This window comes from Motacilla alba, chromosome 8, assembly GCF_015832195.1.
Source record: "Motacilla alba alba isolate MOTALB_02 chromosome 8, Motacilla_alba_V1.0_pri, whole genome shotgun sequence".
NCBI lineage: Eukaryota > Metazoa > Chordata > Aves > Passeriformes > Motacillidae > Motacilla > Motacilla alba.
In genome coordinates this window covers 4,620,876-4,635,008 of record NC_052023.1, presented here as the reverse complement: position 1 = coordinate 4,635,008, position 14,133 = coordinate 4,620,876, and positions in this window count along the sequence as shown.

The window sequence follows — 14,133 nt, the reverse complement described above, 5'->3', positions numbered from 1 at the left end:
CAGTGGAAGGTGTCCCTGCCCATGGCAGGGGTTGGATCTAGATGATCTTTAAAGTACCTTCCAACCCAAACCATTCTGTGTATACACAATGAAGCAGAGTACAATCAGGAAAATAAAAATTCTAGCGCCCAAAGCAGAGAGAAAGTTGTATGTATTCCTTAAACTCACTTGATGAGCTCTTGTACTGCCCAGAAGTCAGCAGATCTGGATCTCCTGGCACTCTCCCAGGCCAAACTTATTACCTCATTGTAGCAATGTATTTTCTGTGTCCAGAGAAGAGGAGGAAGGAGGAAACAGATAGAAGATTAGTCAAGATAGTGCTGGTATCTGCATATAAACATTTGGTTTTGGAGGCTCGTGTTTTCAGGCAAACTATTTTGTATTAACAGCGACTGACTGGGGTTAGGATTCCAGAAACCCCTGTCTGATGTCTCAGATACAAATCACATTCAGCATAAAGGAAAGTTTCAATTGTAGGGGACACAAGCAGTATTTAGGTCCGTAACATGAACTTTCAGAGCTGGGTGTTGGTCTTTGAAAGAGACAAACTGATAGATCAGTCTGTTGGACTGGCAGATTTTAGATTAATTTTTGGATTGCAGTATGGCACCAGTGATCTCATTTTCATTATTTACTTTCCTGAAAAGTAATCACAGCTCCTTCTTCTTGCTCAATCCCCTCTGAGGTTTTTTTTTTTTCCCTCTAAGCTGACATTCAGTGGAATGGAGATAATTGTATATGACTCTCATCTTCACCTTCTGGGTTTTAGGAAGGTCTTTTATTCAGGCTGATCTCCAGCTACAAAAGAAATTGTTATGGCTCAATCTTGGCAGGCTTCAGAAAAACTCCAGCACTTCAAATGCATTCAGCTAATATGCAGAATATTGACTCACTGCTTACTCATGTGACTAACATTTAAATGACACTTTCTCATTTTTAAAGGGTATTATAAATGATGGTTTAATCCTCACAGCCTGATGAAGTCAGTTGGCATAATTTCCCCTTACTAATGCAAAAAAAGTTTGTAGGAAAAAGTAAGAAATTTCTTAGATGTCATTATTGCTTTTAGAATTATTTCAAGGAAGTGCTCCTGTAAATTTGTGCTGATCTAATTAATGAAAACTACACAAGTGATGGAGGAACTAATTGTGATCCCAAACGGCAAAGGAAGAAGAGGATGCTTTGGCATTAAATTACTCATGCTCTGTAGTCCAGGTGTCCTGAAAGAAGTTTGGGGGGAATTTGAATTTACCAGTAGGTGAGAATAACACTTGGACACAGCAGCTCAACATAACTGACAGTGAGGGGTGCTGGTCCTCAAAGCATTTTTTACAGACATCACTGACAGCACCTCTCTTGAGACTGCTTGAAGGACAAGATCACACATTCCAGCTTAGTGAAGGAATGGGCACATCCTTTTCTAGACATTATTCAGCCTGGAAGTCCCAGTTTGCAAATGTTTTTCGTGCATTGCCACGTCTAGAAAAGTTGCAGGGAGAAGCAGAACAAACTTGTCTGAGAACAACGAAAGGGAACAGTGAGTGATTCTCTGTGGGGCACCAGGAGCTGCAAGGAGAAAAGGGAAGGAAACAAACTGAAGAGAGGGAAATAAATATCCCTAAAATCTGCCTTTAGATAACTTGGAGTTTGTGGCTGTGTAGTTACCAGTTAGATACTACACACAGTTACAAGTTATTTGATTGCCTTACCACGTGGAAGGTTGCAGCCAGTAGTTGCTTTCTACTGACAGCGTCATATTGTGTATCTGGAGGCATGTCTGACATAAGAAGCCTCCTTGTTACAGAAAAAAAGACTTTTTTGAAGAGAAACCACTATTTTGGTAAGTGGTCATGTTGTGACATCAAACCTTTGGTTTGATCGTGGTGTGGCCAGGTGGAATAAAAACAGACTGTGGTGGAGAATTGCAATGACTTCTGCAGCAATGTTACAGTAGGTGTATTGGAATAATTTGTCTTTTTAATGAGAATGCTTTTCTGCTTTTCTCCATAAACTTGTTTTAAAGCCAGTCCTGTGTTTACAGCTCTTTTGCTATTTAAACAGTGAATGCAGTGTTTCCCCTCAAAGAGAAACAACTCTATTGTTCTGGTGGAACATACACTCACAGCCAAACTAAGAAGTGACTCTGCCTTATTGAACTTGGAGGTTTCCTTGTTGTTTATAGCTGTTGGGAAATTCCAGCCAAAATCCCATGTACTTGTAAAACACCAATGCCACCCTGATTTTGTTTCCCTCTTTGTTGTACGGTCCTAGCTGTGATTGTTACATAAATACTCAGAGATTATTATAGAAGGGACCTAAAGTTCATTATGTTGCCACCAAATCTTCAATTTCATGTGTGTTTTACTCAGCATAAACATGGGAAATCAGGACAAAATTTAATGACAGGATTCTACCACTCTACAGTACATAAGCACAGAAGGAGTTGTATGAAAACTGGGGCTACAGTAGCTAAAAAAATTCCTTTGCAGATGTTGCATGATTGAGGAGTGTGTGTGAACCTGGATGAACCCAACCTCCCTTGTTTGGAAGAGAAGAACATTCTTTTTCTGACTGATGTTAATGGTTTGGGATGCTAATATAGTTGAATCTCAGGATTTTAAGCAGGGGCTTCTGTCCTGTCTGCCAGATGAACAGAAACACTCCCCACAGGCTGCAGGGTAAATGCATTTTTTTGTAGACTTGAATTAGATTAACCAAAGAGATGGCAGAGCAATTGGTGACTTGCAGGGAATCTCATCACCCACTGGAGGCAAGAAGGTAACTTGCTGGGGAGAAATGTCTTGTCCCTGTACCCCTAAAGATACCAAACACTGACAAGAGGAACATTTGTAAATAATGTTTACAGAGGTCTCCCTAATCTTACATTTTGGATGGGCAAGGCACTTGCTGTTTAGTGTAGCTGCCTGTTGGGGCAAAGGATATCTTTACTATATCAAAAAAGAGTATCTGGGATATTGCAGAACCAAGTCTTTGTATAGTAGTGCAAAGAATTAATTTGGGTTTTCTGAATGATTTTATCTTTCCTTCCTTCCTTCCTTCCTTGTATTCCTTGTCCCACCCAGTCTCTTCCAGTTTCCTGTTTCTAGTTTATTTATAGCTTAATGTGATAGGTGGCTTTTAAGCAAGTGCTTTGGGAACTGGACAGTGAAAATCCTCCTGAGTTATTGAAAATCACATTTCTTATATGTAAATATTGATGAATTGTGTTTGGTTGCCTTTAGCAGAGAGGTTCAAAGTGTTTGTGTAGAGAAAAACTTCGTAACGCCCCTCCAAGGCAGAGTTGCAATGGAGAAATAAGAAAGTAGATGCACAGATGCTTTTGACTCCTCAGGTAGCTGTGCAGCCTCACTCAAAACAGATTTTAGCAAGCACAGGAAGTGTGTGAGTCTCTTCACAAGCACCAGCTGACAAATTCCTGCAATACACTTCTGGACTTGGTCTGTGGTAGGAAATTTTGCTGCCTTTTGTCCATCAAGAAAGGAGATTTGAGCTGGGGCAGCTGCCAAGGCTTCGCCTGCTGTCAGCAATGATTTGCACAGAGGAGCTTCCCGTGGTTTCAAGCTGGGACTCATGCACACTAGTAATCATAATTACATATTTAGGTCAAACACAGTGCTTTTAAGATGAGTATCTAACAAGCCTTTTGGGGGATGCAGGGATACCATTAGCTCCTCAATATGTATTAATTTTTGCAACAGCTACGAACCATCGTGGGGCTGAAAGAGAAAGAAGGTGAACAGATCTTGTGGTGTTGCTGTGCATCCTGCAGCAAGTCTGTCCCTGTTGTTATTCCAGCGTCCAAAGGGAACAGGAGCTGAACCATGACTGTTTTTCTGCAGCAGAAGCTGGGTACCCGCTGGCCTCCTGAATACAAAAATGAAGTTTCACACTGTTTCCCTTGAATGGAAACAGCATGATGTGAGCGTGGAAAGAGTGGAACAGTACGTTAAGGGAAACAGGACTGAAAGGAGAGAACAGCTGACTCCAGGGGCTGAGCAGATCTGCTCCCTCTGCTTCACTGTGTGGGTTTGTTTTCAGCTCAGACCATCTTGGGTCTCGCAACACATCTCCACAGCTCTGGGCTAGGAAATGAAACAACTGCGAGGAGGTTGTTCCTTCTTCCTGAAACAAGCTTCGGAGCCTGTGGGAAATGAAAGCTAAGGCTGAACTTCAAAACAAGCTGGAAGTACTCAGATGCAGAAGTGCAGAGTGAAGCCATTCAATAGAGTCAGATTTGGAACAGAGCCCTGAAAAAAACCTGCAGTTATGACTAATCCATTTTTAATGTGTGTGGTTGTAGGTAAAATCACTTCTTTAAAAGATCATTTCTCTCCCTGTATTGGTTACAGTTCTTTACAGTCATTTTAGATAAATGATGTGTTGACACGTGAGCTCAGTTACAGATGGACTGCAAGGACAGAAGTGTTTCTGATGCTGGAGAGGCTCTGGCTGAGCTGCTGGCGAAGGGGAGAAATGATACAAACAGGATATTCAGTGTCAAGCTGCAGCAGCACCCTGAGAGACCCACCCAGGGGCAGGCACTTGAATGCTCACTCTCTCCTGCAGCCAAGTTAGCTGAGGAAACTTGACATAATAGTTGAGTGTAGAGCCCTGTTTGTGCAGGGACGAGCTCAGGCAGTGACATTTTAGAAGTGAAACAGTCTGAAATGGAAACTTTTTGCACTGAATAAGTTTGTGAGGCACCACACAGTTTTACAGGGTAGCCTTTGGGTGCTTTTGTTTCGTGCTTGAGTTGTCCCAGCCTCGCTTGCTGGTCCCCTTACAGGGATCCCTCAGTGCTGTCACAGAGCCAGTGGTGTTAACACACTGCTGTAGGGGGACGTGTGACACTGTGAATGTCCTGGCTGCTGTGATACCAGCCCAGCACTTACAGGCTTTGCAGTCTTATAATCAGTAAAGCTGTGAACAGGAGCATGAAATCGCTGCAAACACACATTGACTGTGGTGGGGAACAGCATGGAGACTGTTTAGGCAGCTAGAAAACAGCACAGCAAATCCAACTGTGATGGGATATACTCAAAGACTCCCTCAGTCTGGCTAAGGGTGTGTGGTGTGGTGACAGAGCCTGTAGTGACATGTGGTGTGTGTGTGTGTATCTGATATCCAGGAACAAAAGCAGTTGGCGTTTCCTGGTGTACACTGGAACATGGTGCAATGTGATAGAGCAACAGGGAGCTCCTTGCTGGCTTCTTGCCCTCTGCAGATTCCTTCTGAATTAGGTGCTGACCTTTAAAGCAAGACCTGCTGCTTCAGTTTCTCATTGTTTAAATTCTGCACTGAAGCTTGAGAAACAAGTCTGTGAAGCTGCAGGATTTTTTTAAAATCTCTGATTAGTGAAACACATAATAGGTTGGAGGAATCTGAGGGAGAGAATCACCAAATAGAAAACATTTTACAGATCTGGTGCCTTTTATTTTTTTATTTTACTCCATTCCACAACAGTCTGGGCCTGTGTGGTGCTGGCCTTAAATCAGCACCAAAAAAAAGGTTGATATTAAAGGCTGGTCCCTAGCCCTCTGCTGCTGTTAAAGGGCACCTCTGCCTCTCAATCAAAATACCACTTTGTTTGCCCTCAGTGGTTTGGAAACCTGAAGTTATACTCCTGCTGCCAGGGTTTTGTACTAGAACATTGCAGCTGCTTGGCACCAGCAGGAGTTTGGAGGTGAGAGAGGTGAAAACCATTATCCTGACTGAAAATCTGGAGGTATTTAGGCAGAGGGGCTGCAATGGAAGAACCTCTTTCCCTTTTTTGAATGTTTTTAACATTACCATTGTTTTGGCTGCGTTTTCACAGGATTTCTCCATTTCTCATTCAGGCAGAATCTGACATTTCATGCAGATTATGAAGTGCTGGCCGAAGGGCAGCTGGAGCTCAGCTCTGGGTGGGAGGCAGCAGCTGTCCCGTGCCAGCCAGAGGCCTCAGCACAGAGCTTCAGGATCTGCAGGTGGGACTTGCGTGAAACGTGAATATTTTTGGTTCCATCACAAGGCTTAATTTTTCAGAAGCACGAAGAGGTTCTAAAGCCTTGGATTTCTCCTGCCTCATCTGCCTGCTGGCACGCACAGCCCTGTTGTCCCATTTACAAGGCAATTGATCTGTCAGTGACTCATTCCCAGGCTCGCTATCTGCCCCAGCAAGGTGCTCCGGGGCTGAGTCGCACCCATGGATCAGCCCTGTTACTGTACCCTGTTATCAGCTACTCTTTTCACTCCTGGGGTGCTCCCGGCCTTTGATCTGTTCCCGAACTGCAGCAACAGCTTTTCTTGTTTTTTAATGCTTCATTACACTGTGCAGGGCCATCAGCCCTCCCCAAATGCTGCAATCTCTGCTGCCTGCATGCTGCTCTCACAAGTACATCCAGGCTTTTTCTTGAAAGCGTGAAGTAAAACTCTTATTACCCTCAGCTCTCAAACAATCATGGTGGAAATCAGTTTGCTTCAAGATGGCAATTTCCATCGGACACTACATGGCAGTGTAATGACATGGTTAATTATTCCCTTGCTTCTCCCTGCTGCACTTAGCTGCTGCTTTTAAAAACCTATGGAGCACAGGCTGTTTACTTCATCCTTACAGCACCCGGTGCTGTGGGCTGGCTCTGACCAGTCTGTAAATCCGAATGTTACTGAGCACTCCTGAATCCTGTCTTCCAGCAGAAGTCCCTTTTTGCTGGCCAGGCTGGATCTAGTTTGATTTGAGGCTGGTTCTGTCAAAGCTAGGGATCCCAGTGGAAAGAAAGGTGCTCTGTGTGCTGAAGGACTGAAAGACTTTTCTGTGTTTTTCGGTTGATTTTTTTTTTTTTTAGAGTGGCAAATGGGCAAAGACAGAGACACACAATAATTTAAAATATATTTGCTTAAAATTAGCTAAATTCATAGTAATTGTGGAAGAAACCAGTAGCAGCACCTGAGCTGGTTCTGCTGGAGATGGTGCTTATCAGATGACCTAGCAAGACCTTGCTGGCTTGTTGGATTTGGGGCAGAAACTGCAGCATAACAAGCACATTCTTCAGCCTTCTGAGCAGCCAGTTCCTGCTGATGTGGTTGCAGATCAGTGATCCAACTTGTTCTGTCCCTGCACTCAGGGGTGGGCCTTGGCTGTGCTGTGGGGTGGAGGACAGACAGACAGACGGACAGTCAGAAGTGTTGGCTGCACCAGCTCATTCACAGGGAAGGCTGTGGCTCTGTGTTTGTCTGCTCAGGGGGTCCAGCCAAGTGGCCCAGCCCTGATCTGCAGCACGTCCCAAACGCTGGAGTCCTGACCACGGCGTGCTGGTCCTGGTGTGATTTAAGTGATGAATCCTTCTCCTTCCACTGGCCAGGATGGGCTTGTTCTGTTTATGCCTTGAAACCTCTCCTCCCCCCCGTGCTGTGATCTGTGCCAAACTGTTTGGCAAGTTAAAAGCCCTGCCTGCAGCGTGGGCAGGAGGAGGCCACAGCGTGGTGCAGAAAATGTGTGAGATGTGGTTCAGGCTTGTGGGGAGCGTGAGGCGAGGACCTGAGGTGTCATTTGTGCGCTCAGTTCATGACTTGCCCAGCCTGTTTCACAGACTTGTAACTACTGATCCTTGACTGTGTTTCAGGCCTGGCCTGCAGTCACTAATTGTCAGTGTCCTGGGGCTTCTCCCAGGTTTTAGTTGTCCCTATTAATATGATGGATGTGGGAAGAAAGGTCATGCTGGAGAAAGGTGGCAGGCAGTGTTTTCTCTGCTGCCATTGTCATTGTCTGCGCTGCCATTAAAGCTGCTTATTGGCATTTGCCCTCCTGTGAAATGTGTAGGTGAGCTATTTATAAATGTGCAGAGAGATTTCACATCTCTAGCTTGTGCTGTGATTTAAGAGTAATCCTCACCAGGAGGGGAGAATCTGCCCAGTACTGCAAAGGAGGTTAGGGACAGAGCTGGAAATAATCCACCACTTGTGAGCCTCAGGGTTGCCTATAGGATGGGGGGGGATTTCTGGGGGCAGGTGAGGAAATGGTGAAGCAGCTTGTTGTTTCCCCACTAGCTCTGTGTGTTCCAGTGTGATCTCCCATCTTCAGGGCAGAGAGAAGCACTTTTCCTGCTGCACAGCCCCCTCTCCTGTTCTCTGCTCTTCCACACAGCAAGTGCACTCAGCTCTCTCCTGGGCTGCATCCAACCTTAGCCTTCACTCACTTCTACTTTTCCTTCCTGGAGCAGATTCAGCCTGGTTTTCAGGAGGGGATGGCCCTTTTCCTGGAGCAGTCCAGTCACAGGCACGCAGGAGTTAGTGTCTGTACTTCTCAAAAATTCTTCTGAAAGTAGATACAGCCATTTGCTTCCATCATTCCTCTCCTGCAAGCTGCAAATGACCTCACATTTTAGAGCATGCAGTTTCCTGAAGAGCAAGATTAATGTAGCAGGATTATTAGTGCATCTGATTGTCTTTTACCTTTCCACATGAAGACTTGTTGGTGACTAATAAAAGAGAAGCTTCTCAGCCTGTCCTGAGTGGGAACATAATTCTTCTTCCTGACTCCCAGGTGTTGTTTGTGATGTTGTCTTTTCTTGTCTTTATAAACTTGTTTGGAAATATCTTATATTCAGCTTAAGGATGCTGATTAATGTTATTTCCAGAAAAAAAAATTGCTTTCATACCTGTTATGAAGTTTCCCTGTTAACATCAGTTGGACACGAAACTTTAGTAAACCCAGGAGCTGGAATTTGATGATCCTTGTGGGTCCCTCCCAACTCAGAATATTCTGTGATTTTATGTAGTTGAGGGAAATTATCCACCTTTGAGGCCTGCACCTCAAAAGGCTCAGGTGGGATCACACAGACACGGGTGCATCCCAACAGCCTAACTGCTGTAAGAAGGTTAATGTGATGTGGCTGTGCTCAGGAAATGAGATCCTCTCCTTGAGAGCTGGGCTGCTGGCTGGATCTGCAGGACACACTGCCCTCCCTTGGCCGTGGATGGGCTGTGGATCTGGGCTGGGGACCTGCCTTTCCTGGGCATCCCTGGGCCAAGGGAGGGTCACTGGAACCTGCTATGTGCTGTGATTTATGAACTCGGGCAGAGGTGCAGACTTTGTAGGTGATTCCAACATTCCCTCCAGGAGCTCATGGCAAGATTTATGTGAAGCTTCAGCACTGTGTGAAATCAACTGTGAGAAAAATAGCTTAGGAGTGATTTTATCGTTGTATGAAATAAGGTGATGTAAGAAACCACAGAAATCTACTAGGCTGATTCTTGAGCATGCAATGGAAGACTTTCATCTGGCTTTGCTTGTAAATGAGAGTTTTATGTAAATGTTACATAAAATCATAATTATGACATAGACTTTTCAGAGAAATTGTAATTCCAGATGTAATGGAGATGTGGGAGCCATCTGGGAACAGAAACTTGTTTATGAAAGACTGACTTTACCCCTTTTGAGGTTATGCTCACTCAGAGCCTGTCCCTGGTGCTGTGATAGTGTCAGGCTGAGCTCTGCACTGGTCCATGCAGGTATTCTAACAATTGGGATGTAATGGTCCTACATTTTCCCATTTCTGCTACATGTTGTTCTTCTTCCTGCCCTTGTGTGAGTTATGTTGTCCTGGCAGAGTCTGACATTGTATTCAACCTTTTACATGGCCTGGAGAGCCTCATGAACATTATCTCTTTTTTAGATTACTGAAATTTCATGTTACAGCAAGATGGAGGCGAGGGGGAGGAAAAGTCAGCTGTTTTTCAGTATGATTGTGTTCTTACGTTTTGTCTCTTATCAAAAGAATTACTGTCAGCAAGAAAACTCTCTGTGCCTTAGAAGTGCATGTACTCACAGCACATACCCTTGGAGAAGTAGGAGCTGGAAACAGGCAGTGCTTGGGTCACAGTGTCTCAGAGCAGCCACTCGTTGATGGATGCCTCCATATTCACACGGAGCCACAGAGCTAGTTCTAAAAAAAAATAAAAAATAATGAAACTGTGATCCTAAATATCTCATCTCTCTTACCTGCCTTGCTCATGGGGTCAGGTCCCCTCATTGTGCACATAAACGTGGGCTGCAAATCCCCCTGTGTGCCTGCAGCCCTGGGAAGCCCCCAGGGATCATGCCCACAGTGTGTCAAATCTAGGCAAAGTCAAAACCTTAACATCTACACAATGGGAGCTCTGGGTGTTTGGTACTGCTGGGGAGTTCATACACATCTCCCAGGAACTGCCTGGATCCATGAGCTGCTGGAAGAGGCTGAGGGAGGGCTCAGGGAACTCTCCCTTGGAAGCAGAGGGGAAGAGCAAGGCAGAGTTCCCCACATGAGAAAACTTTGTGTGCTCTCAGCCTGCTTTGGAAAAAACCCTGACATGTCTCTGTTTGAAAATCCACTGTCCTGGGGCACAGGACACCTGCTCAGCACTCTGCCAGGCTGGTACCCTTTCTTGTGCTTTTTAAAGGAAAAAAAGAATCACTTCTGATCTACACCACCACACAGCAGAGAGTGCCTGTCCTTGAAGAGCATTCCCAGCCCCAGATGTAAAGAAGCCTGACTGCACACAGTGCTCAGAGCAAGGGGTGTTCAAATGATGTCTCAGTTTGCTTGCCTTTGGCAATTTCTTCTCAAAAAAACATATTATTTGTTATTAATACTTACAGACGGGCTTGAGGTGCCTAATTTTGTTTTCTGGCAATCTTGGTGGTTGGTAGGTACAAAAAGACATTGGGTTAACATTGAACTGATTACCTGACCCACTCTTGTTGTCCTGTGTCAACGAAACCGCAGGGCTAGGTGTGAAAACCTCTGCTGGCTAGCAGGGCTCACCTGGCACTTGCCTTCATGGTTCTGGGGAACACGGGGCAGTCAGACTGGCAACACTCTCGGCATCTGGGTTTGGTGAGCAGGAGAGTTCCTTTCTGGAGTCTGCCTTTTCCTCTGGCAGCCTTCAGGTTTTCTCAAGCCAGGACCTACACCTGGCATTCTTGGCCTGTGGTCCACCAGAAGTCAGATCATGATGAGAGGGGCTGAAGTGCCAGGAAGTGAAAGTGCCATGAAAAAAGTTCAGCGCAGATTCGCCCTCATGGGAAGAAATGCCTTCTCTCTCACTAGACCTCACTGCCTCTGCTCCTCCATCCCTCCTTTTTGGGCAGAGACCTTGGTGTTCTGTAAGTCTTGTGACATCTTCTTTGGGAGTCTGCCGAGCAGGGAATGCTCACCTGTGCTAGTGGTGATGTCCTGACTCCCATTCTGGTGAGGAAGCAGCTGTGGGAAAGTGGGAAGCTCCTGCCTCCATCCCCAGCCTTGGTGCTTCTTCCTGTGGCCTTGCACACTCACTGCTGGCTCTCAGCTGCTCCGTGCTGGTGCTGCCTGGCTGTGCCAGAGGGAGGGAAAGGCACTCTCCAAGCCTGGGATCATTCCACATCTCCACTTGGTATCTTTCTAGTGATTTAAAATTTCTGGGGTCAGGCCTTTGAACCAGAACTTTATTTAAAACTGTAATGAAAAGGAAAAACATCCAAAGAGGTGTGGGGGTTCTTTTTTATTTTTCTATTTTCTTTTTCTTTTTCTTTTTCTTTTTCTTTTTCTTTTTCTTTTTCTTTTTCTTTTCCTCTCCTATTTTCCTTTTCCTCTTCCTTTCCTCTTTTCCTTTTCCTTTCCCCTTTTCCTTTCCCCCTCCTATTTTCCTTTTCCTCTTCCTTTCCTCTTTTCCTTTTCCTTTCCCCTTTTCCTTTTCCCCTCCTATTTTCCTTTTCCTCTTCCTTTCCTCTTTTCCTTTTCCTTTCCCCTTTTCCTTTCCCCTTTTCCTTTTCCTTTTCCTTTTCCTTTTCCTTTTCCTTTTCCTTTTCCTTTTCCTTTTCCTTTTCCTTTTCCTTTTCCTTTTCCTTTTCCTTTTCCTTTTCCTTTTCCTTTTCCTTTTTCCCCTATTCCCTTCCCTTTTCCTTCTCCCCTTTTTTCCTCTTCCTCTTCCTCTTCCTTTTTTTCCCCTATTCCTTTCCCTTTTCCTTTCCCTTTTCCTCCCCCCTTTTTTCCCTTTTCCTTTCCCTTTTCCTTTCCCTTTTCCTTTTTCCCCTTTCCCTTTCCCTTTCCCTTTTCCTTTTTTCCCTTTTTTTTTTTCTTTTTCTTTTCCTTTTCCTTTTTTTTTTTTTTTTTTTTTTTTCTTTTCCCGGTGCAGCCAGGTGGGATTTGAAGACAGCCTGGCATAGCTGCTGGCAGGGGGCACGGTGGCAGCCTCCCTGCAGTGGATGTGCTCCTGGCTGCCAGCCAGGACAAGCCCCCAGCTCACCTCGGGGAAGTCCGGACAATTTGATTCATTTGATTCGCAGTTCTCACGCCTCAGCTTGACCAAACCCGTACCCTGACCTTGTAGCTGCGGGCAAGACCAAACTGCCTTGGCAGCGGTGGTTTATTCCTTCCATGAGTCACTGCCGTCATTAGGAGACCCGGGAAGGTGCGCTCCCGGCCGGGAGCCCTGCCGCCGCGGCTGCTGTGGCTGCTGCCACCAGAGGACACTCTTGGATAGCCTATGGATCCTTCCCAGCGCGGCAGGGAGGGTTCCCCCTCAGGCTGGTCTCGGCTTCACCATCCCGCACTCCCAAGCCCAGGCTCCGTCTCTCCCCCTGCCTGCCGAGCGCGCTGTCCTTGGCACTCCTCGCCCTGGCTCTGCTCCCTCTGGAGCTGTTCCCTGCAGCCCCCGCTATCCATTCTCCTCGGGCACTTTTATCGCCCAAGGTCACCGTGTTGCTGTACGTGGTGCTTTGCTCTGTCTCTGTCCCCAGGGGCAGGTAGCCAAGTCACCCATTTGCTGGGAGTGTGTCAAGGGCCTGCAGCGCTTGGCGTGCTCAGGACCCAGAGACATAACCCAGACACAACCCCTGCCCTGGAGCTTGGAAGCACTCAGAGTGTAGATTTGGGCATGGGCCTGTTTAGGAGATTAAGTTCAGTCTGGGTTCAGATCACTTTATGTCAAAAAAAAAAAAAGTCCTATAATTCTATTCCCTTTAATAAGCATGAAGTGTAAGGTTAATTGACTTTGAAGTTAGTGCCTTAATGGTTTGTGCAATAAGACTGACATGTCCTTACTTGCTTGAAATAAATAATAATAAAAAAAAAGATGTCAGATTGCTTTTTCAGATGGAGAGAGGCATTCCTTAAGGAGCCTGAGCAGGTGGGTGTGAGTGTTGTGGTTCTCTTCCTTCTGAGAAAAGCAGGTTGGGGAATTTGTATGTTCAAGTGCCTCCTTTCAGGGAAGGTCACTTAGGGAGGGCAGCATCCATCGCTGCTGGGAAGAGGCTTCTCTCAGCACCCCACCCCAGGAGAGCAGTTTGTCTCTGCTGGCTCTCATACAGGCAGCCTTGGGGAGAAGGGAATGGAGGAGAGACTGTGAGACCTGCCTGGGGCTGGTCACTCATGGTGGCAAAAATGGATTTTGCTCCTTACAAAGGAAGGGCTTCCTTAGGTCCTAACTCAAATGCACAAAAGCACTCTTGAGTCTGTTAAACTTGTGGTATGAACTTAGCTTGGGACCTGCTGCCTCAGCTCAGCCCCTGGCTGCAGCTGCTCTTGGCCTTTGGAGTCACCTAGCAAAGTGATGGAGCATTGTCCCTGCTCCAGGCAGCACAGAGATGCAGGGCCTCATTCTGAGTGTAGAACTTCTTGGTCCATAAGAAGTTTTGGGATTATTATCATTTTGGAAAGGATGCTCCTCTTTTTCTAGGATCCCCCAAGGCATGAGATTTCTCCTGATTTGCATCACTGCCTGAAAATCAGGATGGTGTTGTTACCATCCACTGTTCTGTCTTTCACTGCAACACACAGGTTTAGAGGAAATATAATTCTGTATCTCTGCTCATGTCACTTGGCATAGTTGCCTTGAATTGAGATTTTAGTCCACCTGACAACCTGGTCCATCTTGGACACGCAGGGCCTTGTTTTATGTAGTGGTGTTTCCCCAAACACCTTTGCCAAGTGCAATTATTGCACCAGAGAGAAAATCCATAGTTGTGCTTTGGTGAGAACCAGCATGCTGAAGAACTCCATGCCTTGTGCATAGACCAACAGGGCTTCGAGCACCTCTGGGAAGTGTTTTTAGGTGTCAGTTTCTTTTCTGTTTGGGAGATATTCTCTTCAGAAAGTGCCCACAACTGTTACTCCAGAA